This window comes from Moschus berezovskii, chromosome 10 (assembly GCF_049115385.1).
Source record: "Moschus berezovskii isolate FMDL1 chromosome 10, NW_MosBer_1.0, whole genome shotgun sequence".
Taxonomy (NCBI): Eukaryota; Metazoa; Chordata; class Mammalia; order Artiodactyla; family Moschidae; genus Moschus; species Moschus berezovskii.
In genome coordinates, this window is record NC_142469.1 from 8133106 (window position 1) to 8154883 (window position 21778).

The window sequence follows — 21778 nt, forward strand, 5'->3', positions numbered from 1 at the left end:
AGGATATCAGGATGGCACAAGTCTAACAGTTTTGTATAAGCAGAATAAGCTTTTACATGTATACAACCCCGACAATTGGATTAATTTCTAAATCTAGCATAGTTGCCTGTATTGATATGAACTTCTCCCTTAGCACTGCTTTTACAGTGTCCCAGAGGTTTTGGGTTGTTGTGTTTTCATTTTCATTTATTTCTATGCATATTTTGATTTCTTTTGATTTCTTCTATGATTTGTTCATTATTCAGCAGCGTGTTGTTCAGCCTCCATACGTTGGCATTTTTAATAGTTTTCCTCCTGTAATTTGATCTAATCTTACTGCATTGTGGTCAGAAAAGGTGCCTGGAATGATTTCAATTTTTTTTTAATTTACCAAGGATAGATTTATGGCCCAGGATGTGATCTATCCTGGAAAAGGTTCCGTGTGCACTTGAGAAAAAGGTGAAATTCATTGTTTTGGCATGAAATCACTTATAGATATCTATAAGGTCTAACTGGTCTATTGTATCATTTAAAGTTTGTGTTTCCTTGTTAATATTCTGTTTAGTTGATCTGTCCATAGGTGTGAGTGGGGTATTAAAGTCTCCCACTATTATTGCGTTGTTGTTAATTTCCCCTTTCATACTTGTTAGTAATTGTCATACATATTGCGGTGCTTCTATGTTGGGTGCATAAATATTTATAATTGCTATATGTTCTTCTTGGATTGATCCTTTGATCATTATGTAGTTTCCTTCTTTGTCTCTTTTCACAGCCTTTGTTTTCAAGTCTATTTTATCTGATATGAGTATTGCTACTCCTGCTTTCTTTTGGTCTCTATTTACATGGAATATATTTTTCCAGCCCTTCACTTTCAGTCTATATGTGTCCCTCGTTTTGAGGTGGGTCTCTTGTAGACACATATGGGGGTCTTGTTTTTGTATCCATCCAGCCAGCCTTTGTCTTTTGGTTGGGGCATTCAACCCATTTATGTTTAAGGTAATTGTTGATAATTATTATCCCGTAGCCATTTTCTTTATTGCTTTGGGTTCGAGTTTATACACACTTTTGTGTTTCCTGTCTAGAGAAGATCCTTTAGCATTTGTTGGAGAGCTGGTTTGGTGGTGCTGAATTCTCTCAGCTTTTGCTTGTCTGTAAAGCTTTTGATTTCTCCTTCATATTTGAATGAGATCCTTGCTGGGTACAGTAATCTGGGCTCTAGGTTATTTTCTTTCATCAATCACTTTAAGTATGTCTTGCCATTCCCTCCTGGGCTGAAGAGTTTCAGTTGAAAGATCAGCTGTTATCCTTATGGGAATCCCCTGGTGTGCTATTTGCTGCTTTTCCCTTGCTGCTTTTAATATTTGTTCTTTGTGTTTGATCTTTGTTAATCTGATTAACATGTGTCTTGGAGTATTTCGCCTTGGGTTTATCCTGTTGGGGACTCTCTGGCTTTCCTGGACTTGGGTGATTATTTCTTTCCCCATTTTAGGGAAGTTTTCAACTTTTATCACCTCAAGTATTCTCTCATGGTCTTTCTTTTTGTCTTATTCTTCTGGGACTCCTATCATTCGAATGTTGGAGCGTTTGACATTGTCCCAGAGGTCTCTAATATTGTCCTCATTTCTTTTAAGTCGTTTTTCTTTTTTCCTCTCTGTTTCATTTATTTCTACAATTTTATCTTCTAGCTCGCTTATCTTGTCTTCTGCCTCTGTTATTCTACTGTTTGTTCCCTCCAGAGTGTTTCGATCTCATCTATTGCATTATTCATTGTATATTGACTCTTTTTTATTTCCTCTAAGTCCTTATTAAACCTTTCTTCCATCTTCTCAATCCTTTTCTCTGGGTTATTTATCTGTAACTCCATTTTGCTTTCAAGATTTTGAATCATTTTCACCACCAAAATTCAAAATTCTTTATCAGGTAGATTCCCTATATCTTCCTCTTTTGTTTGTGTTGGTGGTCATTTATCTTTTTCCTTTACTTGCTGGGTATTTCTCTGCCTCTTCATCTTGCTTATATTGCTTTGCTTGCGGTGGCCTTTCCCTCTTCTGGCAGTTTGTGGAGTTCTCTCTATAGTTTCCTTGCTGTGTGTGGGGTTGGACAGGTGACTTGTCAAGGTTCCCTGGTTAGGGAAGCTTGTGTCGGTGTTCTGGTGGGTGGAGCTCGATTTCTTCTCTCTGGAGTGCAATGAAGTAATGAGTTATGAGATGTCAGTGTGTTTGAAGTGACTTTGGGCAGCCTGTATATTGAAGCTCAGGGCTATTTTCCTGTGTTGCTGGAGAATTTGTGTGGTATGTCTTGCTCTGGAACTTGTTGACCCTTGGGTGGTGCTTGGTTTTAGTATAGTTATGGAGGCGTTTGATGAGCTCCTATCGATTAATGTTCCCTGGAGTCAGGAGTTCTTTGGTGTTCTCAGGATTCAGGCTGAAGCCTCTTGCCTCTGGTTTTTGGTCTTATTCTTGGAGTAGTCTCTAGACTTCTCTATCTGTCATTTCCAAGGTGGTTTCCTCTGTTTTAGCTTCTGTTTGCTGGTCTCTTCAGTTTCTAATTTCTGCCCTGATACTAGGGGGTGTGTGGACACATTTTAAGGCTCAGTTGTTCAGTCCTGTTCTGGGAAGGGAGGAATGCTGCAGACAAATATCTCTGACGTCTGTGGGGAGTGCTCGCAGCCTCTCAGCCACACTGGGTTTTCCCCCGCTCACAGCACGTGTGTTGTCCCAGTATACACTGCACAGGCTCTAGGTTGCTCTGCCGGGAACTCTTTCAGGGCAGCGCTATGTTGTATGCACTTCCCAGGTCTGAGCGGCTCAAGTTCAGGTTCTTGGGTACTCCACAGTGGCACAGACTTGGTTGGACGTGCGTTTTGTGCCTTCCCTGGTTTGAGCTTCTCAGGTGACAGCTGTTTGGCGAGCGCGGTTCCTGAGAGTTATCACCTCCCTGGTCCCTGCCACTTGGCTTTCTGGATATACAACCGACGCACCTTCTCAGGCATATATCGACTGGCCTGAGCCCAAGAAGTCTTGATTAGCAACAAGCCTGCCTGCAGTTTATATCGGATGCCTTTCTGGGGACGCGTTTGCCCCCTCTGGCTCTGGCTGACCTCCCTGCCTGTCTTGGTGGGGGATGGGTGATGGGCTGACCGCAGCTGGCTCACTCTGCTCAGTCCTTTGTTCTGTGAGTGGGGCTGGCAGAGTTTTAGGTTAGAGCTTTCTGCCTTTTCGTGGATAAGCTATCCCAGTCTGCTGTGCTATCCGCAGTTAGTTCTCTCAGATTGTTCTCACTGCATTCAAGCCCAGTCCTCTCTATAAGAAGTTCAGCCGGCTCCTCCCTGCCCAGCCCCTGCCTGCCGATGGCGGATGCAGGCGTCTGCGCTGCTTCTCTGCTGGCCGTTACCATTTGGTGGGTAATCTGTGGGTTTTAATTATTTCTTATTTTTCCGCCTGGTTATGTGGCCCTTACTCCTTGGAAGGAAAGTTATGACCAAACTAGATAGCATGTTAAAATGCAGAGACATTACTTTGCCAACCAAGTTCCATCTAGTCAAGGCTATGGTTTTCCCATGGTCATGTATGGGTGTGAGAGTTGGACTGTGAAGAAAACTGATCCCCCAAGAATTGATTCTTTTGAACTGTGGTGCTGGGGAAGACTCTTGTGAGTCCCTTGGATTGCGAGGAGATCCAACCAGTCCATTCTGCTGCTGCTAAGTCACTTCAGTCTTGTCTGACTCTGTGTGACCTCATAGATGGAAGCCTACCAGGCTCCCCTGTCCCTGGGGTTCTCCAGGCAAGAACCCTGGAGTGGGTTGCCATTTCCTTCTCCAATGTGTGAAAGTGGAAAGTGGAAAGTGAAAGTGAAGTTGCTCAGTCGTGTCCGAACCTTAGCGACCCCACGGACTGCAGCCTACCAGGCTTCTCCATCCATGGGATTTTCTAGGCAAGAGTACTGGAGTGGCTTGCCATTGCCTTCTCTGACCAGTCCATTCTAAAGGAGATCAATCCTGGGTGTTCATTGGAAGGACTGGTGCTAAACCTGAAACTGCAATACTTTGGCCACCTCATGCGACAAGTTGAGTCTCTGGAAAAGACTCTAATGATGGGAGGGATTGGGGTGGGAGGAGAAGGGGAGGACAGAGAATGAGATGGTTGGATGGCATCACCGACTCGATGGACATGAGTTTGAGTGAACTCAGGGGGTTGGTGATGGACAGGGAGACCTGGCATGCTGTGATTCATGGGGTCGCAAAGAGTTGGACACGACTGAGCAATTGAACTGAACTGAACTGAGGTTCCAAGGCTCGCCACAGACTCGTCAGTGACAGTGTTTTCTGGTGTTTGGAAACTTCTCTCTTTTTAAAGCCTCCCTTCCCGGGACAGAGCTCTGTCCTTACCTCTTTTGTCTCTCATTTTTTCTTTTATGTTTTTTCCTACGTCCTTTCAGAGAAAATGGGCTGCTTTTATGGGTGCCTGATGTCGTCTGCCAGCATTCAGAAGTTGAATTGTGGACTTTACTCTGCATTCAAATGTTCTTTTGATGAATTTGTGGGGGAGAGAGTGGTCTCGCCGTCCTATTCCTCCACCGTCTTATTATAACTATGCCATTTAAAACCTTCCTTCCGTCCTTTCAAATTATGATATTTGCATAAACCTACCTTGTTGGACATTTAAAAGCCCTACTGCCCAATTACCTATGTCCTTAATAGGATCACACCTTATGTTTCGTTCATTGGTTGTAAATACACATGGGTCTGTGACGGGGAAAGCCTCTGCTAATTGCCACTTGTCTTTGTAAAGTTGATTGGTGACTGTGTTACTACCTACTTGAAAAGTCCTGAGAATAGTCTCTAGGACATTTGGACAGGCAAGTGTCCAGATTATTGGGTCTGTTTACAATTATTAAAACCCTTAACTTCTCCTTTCTCACTTGATTAATTTCAACTTCTGAGCAAGAACCTACTTTACATAAAAATTAAAGCTTTAATTTCCTGAATAAACTCACAATTTTTACACCAACAAGAAGATCATATAAGAATAAGTGTTCTTTATTTTAGCCAATTAAATAAAAGGCTAAAATATAACTGCTTCATTTGAAGTTATGAGACCAAAGTTTCAACTCTGATACTAGTCAATTGTTTGATTCTAGAAAGTCACTTAAACTCTTTAAAACTCAGGATATTCATCTGTAATAGAATAGGTTGGATAAGTATTTTTCAAATGGCTTCAGCAGGTAAAGAATCTGCCTGCAACACGGGGACCTAGGAGATGCAGGTCGGATCCCTGGATTCCCTGGAGAATGAAATGTCAACCCAATCCAATATTCTTTCCTGAAAACGCCAATGAACAAAGGAGCCTGGGAAGCTACTGCCTAAAAGGTTGCAGAGTCAGGTGTGAGTATGTGACTTAGCATGCATGCACGGTATTTTTCAAGTCAATTTTTATTTCAGAGTGGTAAAGCTCTTAAATTGCATAATACAGTACCTAGGAGTGAAGTGAAAAAAATAATTGGAGAAAACGGAAGTAAAATTTGTTTTCATTGGTCCATAGACAATGGGTTGGATCATATGTTGAACTCAGTCTTGTATATATAAACTTGAATTCTATGCCAGTACTGACCCATACCATTCTTGATGCATACATGAGTATTTGTTGCTAGTTTACCCACATTCTTTCTAGACAAAATAAAACCTTTTTGAAAAGAGCTTTTGAAGACACCAGTAATGAAGCTTGTAACTACACAGCAGAGTAAAGTTTGCATTGGTTTCAATTTCACGACCTTCTCCTAAATAATGTGCCTTAGATAAATGGGTTAATGAGGGCAAAACTACACTATTTGTATCATATTTCAAAGGCATTATTGAAATATCATTTGTCACTTATCATTTTATTTTCAAGTTGTTAAATGCAGCACAAATTAGACACATTTATTAAAATTTAACTTAAACATACCAATATTTCCAAAAGATACCATGGCACAGGCATACCAGTGATTTTGAGATAAAGCTGAAACCAAAACTTGGAATCACATAGTCAGTTCAATAGACAATTATAGTGTTTCTGTTCTCCATCATATATATTTGTGTTACATATGATGACATATAATTATGCACATACAATTGCGTATATGTATATAGACTATTTTATATAGATAAGCATTTCTATTCTCTCTCGACTGAGTCATCACAACCTAGGTATATTTATGCATGTTAATTTAGCTCACAGGAATACACTTAATTTCATGAATGCTTATTTGTAATCTCTGTAATTCACTAATCTTTTTTCATCTTTTCTGTGTGTATCATAACTATACAAGGAAGCAATGTAAGCTGTAATTTTGCTCTCAAAAAAACATATTTAGGTTATTGAAATTCTAAGTGATTGTTCCTCTGTGTATGCATTCTTTCTTGGTCAAATAGACACCCTTGGAAACACATCCTGAGGAAATAGTGGCATCACAGTATCTACAGGGCACTTCATTGGGTAGGGCCTTTGCTGATTGGCAGTGGTGGGGATTTTTATTTTGAATGAATCATTTTGAGTCCTTCTGTCACACAGTATACACCTATTAACATTGTCAGTCAAAACAATGAAGCACAGCACTGCTCACAAAAGACTGGAAATGCACATATGGATAGATCAACATAAATCTATCTATGCTGTTAGAAAAGAGAATTCAAGGTATACAGATTTTCAGAACTGGACAGGGTTTTAGAGATAAACCAGTACCTCATTTTACAGAGGAAAAAATTCAAATTCAAAGACACTAAGATGCTCTAGGTCAGATAGCTAGTGTCAACAGCAAGATGGAAACCCTGGTCTCCTGATTCTTAGTCTATTGCATTTCTCACTTCATCTGCTAGTGGGTCAAAAGTTAAGTCTTGCTGTGTGAAATGCCACCTAATTTTATGAATTTTTTTTTCATTTTATTGTATTTCTTATAAATATCTTTAAAATACAAAGCTTTGATGTTGCTTACAAACTGAATTTCATGGAAATATTGAAGCAGCTTTTCTCTAATTATGTAGGTTGCTAGTTGTCAATTAATGAACATATAATTGCTTATGCATCTAGTCAAATATGTTTCAGTGAAGCTGACACTATAGCTTAGCCCAGGACACACTTCTTTCCCCCTCCTGCTGTGTTCTTCTCTTTGCTGAAACCGAGTCCCATTGAAATGAAGAATAATGTGGTGTTTCCACTCTTGTCACATTGCCTTCTTTCCTGAACCTGTTCCCCTAGCATTAAGCTTTCTCCCCAGTTCTTAGCCTCATATTCAAGAGCAATTATTGGAAGAAACTCACAGACAATGAGCTTCCCAAAGCTCTTTCTATTGACTCTGCTGAAAACTTTGACATACACGTAGGTTGAGTTAGGTATCCTTTCCTGACCTCTTCCCTCTGAGCAAGCACTGTTCTCAGAAACTACTTTGACCTGCTAGGTCCTTTGTTCACCACCTGGGGGATGAGCAGAAAGACCTCATGCTTGAAGTTTGTGATAGTTTTCACTTTAGTTAACACAAAACCTTTTTTTTTTTCTTTCTTTCTTTCTTTTTTTTTTTTTTTATTGGAGGCTAATTATTTTACAATATTATATTGGTTGGTTTAACCATACATTGACATGAATCTGCCCCGGGTGTACATGAGTTCCCCTTCCTGAACCCCCCTCCCACCTCCCTCCTCCCCTTATCCTCCCTCTGGGTCATCCCCGCACACCAGCCCCGAACATCCTGTAACATACATCGACCCTGAACTGGCGATTTGTTTCACATATGATAATATACATGTTTCAATGCCATTCTCCCAAATCATCCCACCCAAGCTTTGGTACATATACACAATGGAGTATTACTCAGCCATTAAAAAGAATGCATTTGAATCAGTTCTAATGAGGTGGATGAAACTAGAGCCTACTATACAGAGTGAAGTAGACCAGAAAGAAAAACACCAATACAGTATACTGACACATATATATGGAATTTAGAAAGATGCAAATGAGAACCCTGTATATGAGACAGCAAAAGAGACACAGATGTACAAAACCATTTTTTTTTTTGAAAATTTGAAACAAATTATTTGAAAATGGTTTTCCTTAGGAAATAATCACTCTTGTTTACCTATTAAAAAACCTATATGTAAGAAACAAAGTTGTTATAACTTTGTGAATCCAAGACACTGCATATAAAGGTATTTCATGGCATTTTTAACTTATAAAAATAGAACTAATAAGTAGTTGTTATATCTATGGGGGAACTTCAGAAACATGAACTTTTAAATTTTTGTTTCCTTTTATTCTTTTTTTTTTTTTATTGTTTGTTTATTTTTGTTTTTCTGAACCTTTTGATATCCATTCCAGTTTATTAGGTGGTAAATACCCACAAAGCTATCTGGAAGATTTAATACCAAGACGACTGTGCATGCATGCTAAGTCGCTTCAGTCGTGTCTGACTCTTTGCAGCCCCATGGACTGTAGTCTGCCAGGCTCCTCTGTCCATGTGATTCTCCAGGCAAGAACACTGGAGTGGATTGCCATGACTTCTCAGGGGACCTTCCAGACCTGGGCATCAAACCCACGTCTCTTGCATCTCCTGCATTGGCCGGCAGATTCTTTACTACTAGTTCTCCCTTGGAATCCCAAGATAACTGTATTTTGAAGTTATGGTGCTGCTTTTCCTTATGCTTCTTTCAGATTATTGTCTTCATCTGTCACTGCATACCCTTCTCCCCACATCCGCTCTTCTTTCACCTTATTTCCTATCTTCTCTCTCCTCTATCACTTCCTTTACTTGCTTAGTTCTAGCAACTTTTTCCCTAAAACTTGCAAACTTTTGATTAATATGCGTGGAGGTGACAACAACTATATTGGTTGTGAAAAAATTGTACAGCCCTATCCATGAATGCCTCTTAAGCACATTTATTTCATAAAATGGATTTAGCAACAATGATTCAAAAGAAAAAGTATTTCAACAAGTCTCAAAATGAACAAGAGAATTTTGAAAATAAAATACTTTAAATTATATACCAGTTGCTGATAAAATCACAAATGGTGTTCCTATGGACACAAAACATGCTCTAAGATGGTCAGGTAGTAGAGTTTTCTTTTAGCAGAATGTACTGAAAACCTAAGCATATATCTACAAATCCATAATATGCAAACTTGGAGTAAAATTAGACCACAAATATCCATCTGATCTCAGATTTGTTTTCAGGAATAAGTAAATATGGTGCAGTCAGTACAGTGTAAAATAACTTTACTGATAAATATACTTGCATGCATAAGTACACAGAGTGAAAGAGGAGTCTCAGGGGCTTATCCTCAGGAAGTTAAAAGAATTCTATTTTCTATTCATTCATTGCTTGACTTATTATAACTGTTCTATAGAGTAGCACCCAGTAGAGAAACTATAGTTAAAGTCAGCTTATTTTTTCCATAATGAATCATCTCACTGAATGATTTATAACTTGGCTATGTTTATTTGCTTTTCAAATGGTAACCTACTCCAGTATTCTTGCCTGGAAAATCCCATGGACGGAGAAGCCTGATAGGCTACAGTCCACGGGGTCGCAAAGAGTCAGACACTACTGAGCGACGGAACGGAACGGAAAACTTGCCATATAGGCACTTAAACTTTGAATCGTTATTTCCGTAAATTTAATTTAAATGCTGAATCTTTTTTTTTTTTTTCTTTCATTGACAGTAGAACTACAGAATGTATCACAGGAGACATCACAAAGTCTGTGTTTCTGAAATAAGGTATCTGCCAACAGGAAGCAACTGATAACTATCACATGATCATCCTTTAAAAAATCCCCGCTGGACCAAGTGCGTATGTGAAATGTTTGGGGGTAATTTGGTCTTATTTTAAAAAGACAGGTTTCTTATTTAAGTAAATGGAAGATGTTCCTGAATAAAATTTACAGCAATGAAATCCTAATCACAATTTGTCGTCAAGAACTGCAAAAAAGCAAATTTAATATTAATTATATGTAACAAAAAAAACAATGAATTGTGACTTTCTCAAAGATCCAAAACATTGCTATTTTATAAAAAACAAACAAAAAAAATGAGTTGAATATCATACTTATTTTATTTTGAAGAATTGTTTTATTTTTCCCTTTGAAAAATGATGTATTACATTTAGGATCATGAAGAATCCTGATCATATTTGCTAATATGATTGCAAATCTTATTTTAAGTAATGAAAATTTTTGAAGAAGGCACAATATTTCTTCAGATATTTATATAAAATAAACATATAACTGTTGAGGTTAGTTTTTATATAAATAAATATATATTAGTTAAAAACTTATATTAGTATTTTTTAACTTTGGAAAGTATATGTAGTATACTTTATATATAAATAATGTACTGTTGTACAATGTTTTGGAAGATATGCATTCCCCCTTTCCAATCACCCTCATCAATCTCTGTTGTCATCTCCAATCGTGTTCCATCCTTGCATTTCTTTTCTCAGGGTTATATTACACTCTCTTCTATTTTTTATTTTTTTTTAATTGAAGTATAGTTAATTTAAAATATTGTGCTAGTATCCATTGTATAGAAATATGATTCAGTTTATTAAAGGTTATTATAACACACTGAGTATAGATTCCTGTGCTATACAGTAAATCCTTGTTACTTAACTATTATATATATGCGTGTCTATATTAAACTGCTAACTTTTCTATGTGTTTGTCTGTTCTTAAAATAACACATCTTATTGAACCAACTCATACTGACTACTGATTTCACTCAATATCTGTTTTGATGACTTGACTTTATGGCTCTTCCTTGAACTTCATACCGGTGTACCATGTGGCATAGTGAACGTACTTACTTTAAGGTTTCATAGCACCTGAAACTCAACTGAACTACAGCTGAATCCTCTATCTTTGTCATCCCAAGTCTTTTCTTTCTCCCCCCGCACCCCTACAGTCTCAGTGAAAGCCACAATCCTGTATCTTGTCTCCCAGTCCATTCACTTGGATACATTTATTTTTGAGCACACCATAATTGGAACTTCTAGAAAAACATTTGTAGAAAAAAAAAGAAAAAATTACTATCATCCTCTAGAACTTTGAATAAACTTTAGCATACTTCAAACTTCAGTAAAGTGTCTTATAATTGAATCTTTAGTTGATTATGTTCTTAAATCTGAGAAAAATATGCTAGTTGTCTGTAAGTTACTTAGCTTGTAGAATACATTCAAAAAATGTTTTTTGGATGAAAACTTTTAATACGAAACATTCTACTTGGTAATTGTATGTTTGAAAAATAGTCTTCATTCCAACCATTTTACTAGACTTAATATTTATCTTTATTATTTATTAGAATCATTTTTATAGTTTGCTAAATGCCCATTATATTTTTATATTTTATTGAGCAATAAAAATATGGTATGTAGGTTATGATTTAACTCAAATCTATGAAATATTATGTTGTTTCCCAACAAAAACAATGATGTCTTATTTCCACTTCCCTATTAGTTTATTCAAACTCTGCAGATAAGTTGGGTTCCTTCCCTAATTACGCCAATGAAAAATATGTTTCTCTTTCCTTTGAAATTCATTTTGCATATATCTGTGCTTTATTGAGTTTAAATGTCTATTTCAGGTGTAAATGACTTATTTTCATAAGTAGGTTACATGCTCACTGGAAACAGGATTCAAGAGGTCTTAACTTTTCTATATACATGGTAAACTTTTCCTTTGTATACTTAACAATAGATACAAAAGAACAAGTAATTAATTAGTAAAATGTTAAAATTTTGTGATTATTATTAATATTTTTGTAAAAATGCATTTTTAGTTTTAGTTTTGGATGTGACTATCTGGTTCCAAGTTCTTAAATGAGTTAGTAAGTTCAATTTAGTAAAATTAAATATTTGGATTTTATAAAAATAAATTAAACATCTATTTTCTCATGTGATGCTTAAAAATTCAGTATGTTTAAAGAAACAACAAATTGAAATTTTATTGTTTTTGGAATAATACTAATGGAACATCATATGCCATTCCCAAACTAACTATAGATTAGTCTACAATTTATGAAATTATTTTTTAATGAAGGTCATATATATATATTTGTAGTTTTTTAATGAAGGTCATATATATATATATTGTAGTTTTTTAACTTTATTTAGTTTAATTATTATGAGATTTATCCTTCTCATTTGCATGCAAGTTTCAAATTGTTTTATAAATGAACAGTGTTCTATGTGTATGACTCTAAAAGAATTGTTTCCCACTCATACCTTGATGGACAATTTTGCTATTTTCAGTTTGGTTTTCAAAAATTAAGCATAAATATGCATGTCTTTATCACTTTAAATTATTTCGAGTGTCAGAGGTTGCCAACTGCTTGACATTCTCACATTTGGTAAATTATTTTTTACAAATAATATAATAGGTGTGTATTAGAATTTTATTATGGTTCTAAAGTATAATCATTAGTCACTAAAGCTGTTGAAGAAATGCAAAAAAAGCAAAATGGCTGTCTGAGGAGGCCTGACAAATAGCTGTGAAAAGAAGAGAAGTGAAAAGCAAAGGAGAAAAGGAAAGATATAAGTATCTGAATGCAGAGTTCCAAAGAATAGCAAGGAGAGATAAGAAAGCCTTCCTCAGTGATCAATGCAAAGAAATAGAGGAAAAGAACAGAATAGGAAAGACAAGAGATCTCTCCAAGAAAATTAGAGAAAGCAAGGGAACATTTCATGTAAAGATGGGCTCAATAAAGGACAGAAATGGTATGGACCTAACAGAAGCAGAAGATATTAAGAAGTTGTGGCAAGAATACACAGAATAACTGCACAAGAAGATCTTCACGACCAAGATAATCACAATGGTGTGATCACTCACCTAGAGCCAGACATCCTGGAATGTGAAGTCAAGCGGGCCTTAGAAAGCATCACTAGGAACAAAGCTAGTGGAGGTGATGGAATTCCAGTTGAGCTATTTCAAATCCTGAAAGATGATGCTGTGAAAGTGCTGCACTCAATATGCCAGCGAATTTGGAAAACTCAGCAGTGGCCACAGGACTGGAAAAGGTCAGTCTTCATCCCAATTCCAAAGAAGTTCAGTTCAGTTCAGATCAGTTCAGTCGCTCAGTCGTGTCCGACTCTCCGCGACCCCATGAATCACAGCACACCAGGCCTCCCTGTCCATCACCAACTCCCGGAGTTCACTCAAACTTAGGTCCATCAAGTCGGTGATGCCATCCAGCCATCTCATTCTCTGTCTTCCCTTCTTCTCCCGCCCCCAAACTTTCCTAGCATCAGAGTCTTTTCCAGTGAGTCAACTCGTCGCTTGAGGTGGCCAAAGTATTGCAATTTCAGCTTTAGCATCAGTCCTTCCAAAGAACACCCAGGATTGATCTCCTTTAGAATGGACTAGTTGTATCTCCTTGCAGTACAAGGGACTCTCAAGAGTCTTCTCTAACACCACATTTCAAAAGCATCAATTCTTCGGCGATCAGCTTTCTTCACTGTCCAACTCTCACATCCATACATGACCACGGGAAAAACCATAGCCTTGACTAGATGGACCTTTGTTGGCAAAGTAATGTCTCTGCTTTTTAATATACTATCAAGGTTCGTCATAACTTTCCTTCCAAGGAGTAAGCGTCTTTTAATTTTCTGGCTGCAATCAGCATCTGCAGTGACTTTGGAGCCCAAAAAAATAAAGTCTGACACTGTTTCCACTGTTTTTCCATCTATTTCCCATGAAGTCACCGGGCCAGATGCCATGATCTTTGTTTTCTGAATGTTGAGCTTCAAGCCAACCTTTTCACTCTCCTCTTTCACTTTCATCAAGAGGCTTTTGAGTTGCTCTTCACTTTCTGCCATAAGGGTAGTGTCATCTGCATATCTGAGTTTATTGATATTTCCCCCAGCAATCTTGATTCCAGCTTGTGCTTCTTCCAGCCCAGCGTTCCTCATGATGTACTCTGCATAGAAGTTAAATAAGCAAGGTGACAATATACAGCCTTGACGTACTCCTTTTCCTATTTGGAACTAGTCTGTTGTTCCATGTACAGTTCTGACTGTTGCTTCCTGACCTTACAGGTTTCTCAAGAGGCAGGTCAGGTGGTCTGGGATTCCCATCTCTTTCAGAAGGTTCCACAGTTTATTGTGATCCACACAGTCAAAGGCTTTGGCATAGTCAATGAAGCAGAAATAGATGTTTTTCTGGAACTCTGTTGCTTTCTCCATGATCCAGCAGATGCTGGCAATTGGATCAAAGGCAATGCCAAAAATGTTCAAACTACCGCACAATTGCTCTCATCTCACAGGCTAGTAAAGTCATGCTCAAAATTCTCCAAGCCAGGCTTCAGCAATATGTGAACTGTGAACTACAGTCCAGCCTACAGTCCGTGGGGTCACAAAGAGTCGGACATCACTGAGCGACTTCACCTTGCTTTACCTCACCTTCATATAACACTAAGATATAATTTCTCAGCAAAATAATAATTTCTCAAAATTCAGTTAATAATCAAAGCTTTTAATTTGCCTACTACAGATGCTATATCTAGACTATTTGAATAATTAAATGGACATATAATTTCCAAATGACAGTGCATGATGTTATAATGTGCATGAGTAAAAGATGCATTCAAGTTGTAAGCTTGATAATTGAATTATAATATAACAAAATATGAAAGGTTGTGAGTATGGTTTCAGATTCCAAATGGCAGACAACTATGACATCAATTTTTGCACAGTACTAAAGAAAACTGTTCACAATTATGTGACAATGTTGAAATAAACCACCCTTTTCCTTCTTATATGGATGAAATTGACTTTTCTCATTATTCAGACAAATATCATATTGAATCATACTGAAGAGAGAAACAGACATGTGATACAATTCTTTTTCTTAAGCTATACATTAGATTTACAAAAGCTTAAAACAATTACATAAAAAATAAAATATGAAACATATTATTTATATTAGCATGAAATGGTTATTATCTCAAAATGAATTCATTAAAAATATTTTTAGTTTTCTTTATAATTTTAATACATTAAATATCAATATATAGAATACAAAACCTTTTTGACATTCAAATTTTTTAAGGATGTAAAAAAATCATGAAACCAAAGAATTTCAGAACTACTTTCCTCAATATGAAAGGTTGTTTTATATAATGTGATAAAGTATTTAATATGCAGCATATAGAACAAAGGACTTAACAAATACACAAGAGCACCATGTATATTAGTTATAATTTTTCACCAAATATAAAAGTTATAAATAGAAATGCACTAAAACATTAATATTTGCAAGAACTGACAAGCAGAAATCTAAGCTACTTTGCAGTGAGGCAAGTAATATACTCACCTCTGACCCAGCAGTTGCAGGGTGGTGTAAATGACAGTCTGAGTTTTAGCTTACAAATATGTTGCACACACAACCAACACCCCATCCCCATCCTGGGATCCATCACAGGATTTCCTGTGGATGTCTGAAAGTACATATGGTAGTGAACCCATGAATGAAGTTGACCATTGAAGAGCAGTGTGTAACTGTCTCATCCAGGGGTTTCCCAGATAACTCAGTTGGTAAAGAATCTGCCTGCAATGTAGAAGATCCTGGTTGGATTCCTGGATCGAGAAGACACCCCCCGCTCCGGAGAAGGGATAGGCTACCCACTCCAGTAATTTTGATTTTCCCTTGTAGCTCAGCTGGTAAAGAATCTGCTTGCAATGTGGGAGACCTAAGTTCAATCCCTGGGTGGGGAAGATCTCCTGGAGAAGGGAACAGTTACCCTCTCCAGTATTCTGGCATGGATATTTCCATGGACGGTATAGTTTATGGAGTCACAAAGAGTCGGATATGTTTAAGTGACTTTCACTCACTTCAGACAGTCCATTTTCATTACAAATATTTATTAATACAGTGAATCTTAAACATAGAAATAAGAACATTCCATGAAAATTATTGGGGAAAATGAAGGAAAAACCACTGCAAACACTTAGGTTTTCGGTGTTCTGATCCATACTGGGAAGATGTTATAGGCACTGCTTAGTGATGCACAGAATGGTGTGGTAAGTTCTAGCATAAATTATTTATATAAGGTTAAACCAGTCCATTCTAAAGATCAGTCCTGGGTGTTCATTGGAAGGACTGATGCTAAAGCTGAAACTGCAATACTTTGGCCACCTCATGTGACGAGTTGACTCACTGGAAAAGACTCTGATGCTGGGAGGGAATGGGGGTGGGAGGAGACGGGGACGGCAGAGAATGAGATGGCTGCATGGCATCACTGACTCGATGGACATGAGTTTGAGTGAACTCCGGGAGCTGGTGATGGACAGGGAGGCCTGGGGTGCTGTGATTCATGGGGTCGCAAAGAGACACGACTGAGCGACTGAACTGAACTGAACTGAACTGATGCAATTGGAGCATAGCACAGGGAATCGAAACCACTTTACTTCCCATGCCAATACTGTGGCTTAGTCTACTAGAAACGAACACAGTGTTACAGTGTTGCTTTCTCTTTGAAACCTTTTAGGATCAACCATAAAAAAATTATATTGCAAATTATTTAAAGTTAATGATTTGTCAAAGGAAAGCTTTCCTCATTGTCTTCAATGTGGAAAGAAGGGTAAAGTAGAAGACTTGAGGCACTGGTTAAATATGTATTATTTATTTACAAGCATATGAACTGACGGTGCTCTGAAATTAAATGGCACAATTCATTGTGAATAGAAAAAAAAAATCAAGAATACTACATTTTTATTGTTTTTAGTTTTTTATATATATATTTTAATTTATTTTAATTGGAGGCTAATTACTTTACATTATTGTATTGGTTTTGCCATACATTGACATGAATCTGCCCCGAGTGTACATATGTTCCCCGTCTTGAACCCCTCTCCCATTTTTAAAATGTACAAAGAATGTCAGTAAATTAGTAACACAAAGGGGAATATATTCCTGTACATTTTATTTTAATGTTATTATACAGATTAAATTTTTAAATCTATTTTTTTTTTTCTTTTTTAATTTACTAACAGAAACTAAAATGAAAGAGCAAGTGCAGTGGAAAAATCAGCTAAGTGGGGAAATGGATTTCCTCCAAGAGAGATATATACATTTTAATTTTTTACTTGATTTTTATTCTCATTAACAAATAATTTTATTTAATGCTGCATTTAAATTGACAAATGCATATTATAGATCCTGCATTTTAATTGAAAGTTTATTCAAATATTTATTGAATAAACTTTACATCAAAATTTAAAATGGGAGTAAAATATAGGAATAACTAATACTCATTTTTTAATTTTTCTACATTATTCTCCTTAGAAAAAAATTTAAATATGCCTTTCTGTGGTATTTACTTTGTTTGTATAATTCTGCACGTGGGCTTTTCATTAGTTATCAGTTTATTTCCTTTAACTTATGTCTTGGAAATTGTGTAATTGAATTTAAGCTTCATGTCTATATAAAATAAGATAAATCATTCAGATTCCACATATATGTAGAAAATTTGAATTTTCAAACCTCAATTCTTCTTTGATATGTGGTGAACTTTGAGTTCCCAAAATAATATTTTCTTAAATATTTTATGTTATACAATTTTTAATTTTGTAAAGCTAAAATAATCTATTAATGTGCTTCAACAAACTAGACCTGCATTTCAGGAATTATGTATTAAATAATCCATTTTCTTGATGATCCTACAGCCAGATATCTCTCAAGTCTTTGGTTTACTTTGAATTCTTTAGACACAGCAAAGCTGATTCATCTTTGCATGAGGAAATATTAGATGTATGTTTCTTTCTGTTGCATAACATTAGGATATCTATGTCAATTATGCATCATACAAATTAGTGCAAATAAAAATTACAGGATGGAAGTAACACTCTACTGATATTATTTCAGTGTATGTATGGAAGTAAAGCATTTCAATAAATTTTAGCTGCTTTTGCTGCAAACACTCAGAATACTTAACAGAATAAGGCAGCACAGAAAAGGCACACTGAATTAGATGAAAGTTCTCTGATGTGCCTGTGGTCCCGTTGTGCCTGTGAAGACAGGCAAACAGAGCTCTCAGGGGAACTAGAAGGCCGCTGATACAATAGACAAGGGGTCTGCTGCATTCCCTTGATCTTCCCACATCTTTTATTAATGACTGAAAGGAAGAAAAATGTATTGCTAATTAAGAGTTGACGTAATAATCAAGACAAGAAAGAGAAAATATTTTTGATGTTTAGATAGACTGTACTGAGAGGCAAACCAGATGTTACAGATTAAAAACACAGTTACACTGAATCAACAATTCTCTTTGTTAAAATACCTTTTCTGAGCCCTTTTGGTATTGCTTGTCAAAAGCTCCCTGATGTTGAAATTGCAGAATAAATAATTCTGTTCAGATTTAGCACTTGTAATTTATTTAGGGGATGGTGTCAGAGATGGAATATTTAGAATTTGTACCAAGGTATCTTTTTGTTAATTGTTAGAAACTCAATATTTTCATTAGCTATTTTGTCTTTTTTATTTGGGGTCCTTTTTAATCCAAAGTAATGTTAAGTCATCTAATCTTTCTCTGAGAAAGTGAAGTTCATAGACAGCAGTAATTAAGATTCAGATCACACTTCCTTCTTGGCTTAGTTAAGATCTTTAATTTCTGACGTATTTACTAAAAATTCTTCGCTCTTTTAGTTCACTAATTAGCAAGGACTTCTCCGCTGGCAGAGCTTAACTGAGATTGAAAGATGGCAATCCGTGGCAAGAAACAAACCAAGCAAGGAAAAGCTGGAGTTTGCTGAAGCAGATTGTTTAATTTAAATCTCTGGGGCTTCCAGAAAACCCTCTTCATTCTGGTCTATTGTAAAGATTATTTTTCCAGAAAGAAGAGAGGGAAGGGCGGAAATTTCACTTTTATTTATTTTGCTTTCCATACAAAAAGTTACCTGCACTTTCCTGTCATCTGCCTTTGTTTGATTATGTGCCTCTTAAGTTAGTCGTTTGATCTAAGCTTCTTTGATCTGATGGCTTCATATTATTCATTACATTCAAGATACACCTGCAAGGTCTATGCATTGCTTCATGAAGGGAGGGACAGAAGACAGAAATCATTTGACTCTTGTAAAATAATGTATAAGAAGAAATTTAAAAATGAGATAGATCTATATATAACCTGAGAAGCAGATGACAAGTGCTTTCTTTAAAGGGAAGGGAATAGAGACAAGATTTTATATTTCCATAGTTATATTATTTTTCAGTTTTGAGTTCTTTGTGTGGAAAGCTAAGCAGCTAACAGATATATATATATAGTTTTATATATATATAGTTTTATATAGTTATATATATATATATAACTATAGTTTAAAAATGAAGAAAGATAAACATAAATGTATTACATAGAATTGTAGGCATAATGATTAAATAGTTAAAACCAGTGGATGTGAGAGTTGGACTGTGAAGATAGCTGATCACCGAAGAATTGATGCTTTTGAACTGTGGTGTTGGAGAAGACTCTTGAGAGTCACTTGGACTGCAAGGCGATCCAACCAGTCCATTCTAAAGGAGATCAATCCTTCGTGTTCATTGGAAGGACTGATGCTAAAGCTGAAACTGCAATACTTTGGCCACCTCATGTGACGAGTTGATTCACTGGAAAAAACTCTGATGCTAGGAAAGGTTGGGGGTGGGAGGAGAAGGGGACAACAGAGAATGAGATGGCTGGATGGCATCACCGACTCTGTGGACATGAGTTTGAGTGAACTCCGGGGATTGGTGATGGACAGGGAGGCCTGGCGTTCTGTGATTCATGGGGTCGCGGAGAGTCGGACACGACTGAGTGACTGAACTGAACTGAACTGAGAGAAATTGGGTCTGCTGCATTTGTATAGTAAATTTGTATAGTAAGTTTTTTTTTGTTGTTTTATCTGCTTTTAGTTTTTCACAAATGCCACATGATCATAATTACTGTAGCTTTCTTAAAAGCCTTTTAGTCAACTAGTGTGAATTCTGCTTTGCTATTTTTCTTTAATATTCAGTTGCTTATTCAAGGTTATCTTTTAGTATAGAGATTTAGTAGGAAATTACAGTATAACACAGGGAACTCCACCCAGTGCTCTATGACAACCTGATGGTGGAAAGGAGGGTTGGGAGGGAAGTTCAAGAGAAAGGAAATATATATACTTATGACTGATTCAGGCTTTCCAGGTGGCTCAGATGGTAAAGAATGGGCCCACAGTGCAGGAGACCTGGGTTCAATCCCTGGGTGGGGAAGACCTCCTAGGAGAAGAGAATGGCAACCCACTCCAGTACTCTTGCCTGGAGAATTCCATGGACAGAGAAGACTGGTGGGCTACAGCCCATGGGTCGCAAAGATTTGGACACAACTGAGAGACTAACACACACACATATACAGCTGATTCACCCCGCTGTATGGCAGAAACCAACACAACATCGTAAAGTGATTATCCTCTAATTAAAAATAAATTTTTAAGAATATATTTTCATATAACCATTAGAATAATTTTGCCCATATTTAGAAAATGTCATGCTGGAATTTTGATTGAAATTGCATAGAATCTGATCAAGTTGGGAAGAACTGACATCTTGTCAACATTGAATCTTCCAAGCTATGAATATAGGATTTATCTATATAGGATGTAAGATCCATAAATGTTCCATTTGTTTAGGTCTTCTTTGAGACTTGTTCGTTTGTTTGCTTTTTATCAGAATTTTATGGTTTCCTGCATATAGATCCTGTACATGTTGAGTAAATTTGTATTCAATTTTTAATTTTCTTGGTGTTACTGTTGTTCAGTTGCTATGTCATGTCGAACTCTTGGTGCTATTATTGTCAAACATGCCTTTTTATGTTTCAATACGAGCTGTCCATTGCTAACATACAGAAACAAATTTAACTTTTGTATACTGTTGAGCATTTGAACAACAAGGGTTTGAACTGTGTGTACTTGCTTATATGTGTGTCATTTTTGTTTTTCAGGAGCAAATACAATACTACTACCCAGTCTGAAGTTGCTTGAATTCTCTGATATGGAGAAACTACAAATATGGAGGAATGAAAGATAACAAGTTTACAGATACAGGTGACCAACTATAAATTATACACAAAATATTTTATTGCACAGTGGATCAGTGATCCTAATTCTAGACTTGTTCAAGGAGTCAACTCTACTAACCTAAATCCAAAACTTCACTCTCATCATGTTTTTTTTTAATTATTTGCAATTTATATACATATGACTGAGAGACTTCACTTCACTATTATATATATAATCATGTCATCTGTGCACAAAGAAAGCTCTGTTTTTACTTCTTAATTTTTATACCTTTATTTCCCTTTCTTATTACACTAGACTTCCTGTATGAAGAACAGTGGTGAGAGGGGACATTTTTGCCTTGTTCCTGATGTTAGAGGAAGACATCCAGTATCTCACCATTAAAGACGGTGTTAACTACAGACTTTTCCTAGAGGTCCTTTATCAAGTTGAGGAGACTTCCCTCTAATCCCAGTTTGCTGAGAGTTTTTATTTGCATGCATGTTGGATCTTAGCAAGATTTTTCTATTTTGGTCTGTTGGTGTTGTGGATTGCACTGATTGGCTTTGAAATGTTGAAACAACCTATCTGGAATAAACCTGTTTTGGTCAGACAGTATACTTCTTAATGCATTTTTTAAATATTTTTAAAATATTTTTGAAGATTTTTGCATTTATGAACATGGGAGATTTGCTTATCCTTTCTTTGTGATGTCTTTATCTAGTGGCTGTATAAATGCATGAGTCTGACCTTATGGATACAATGTGAAAGTGCTTGCTCTGCA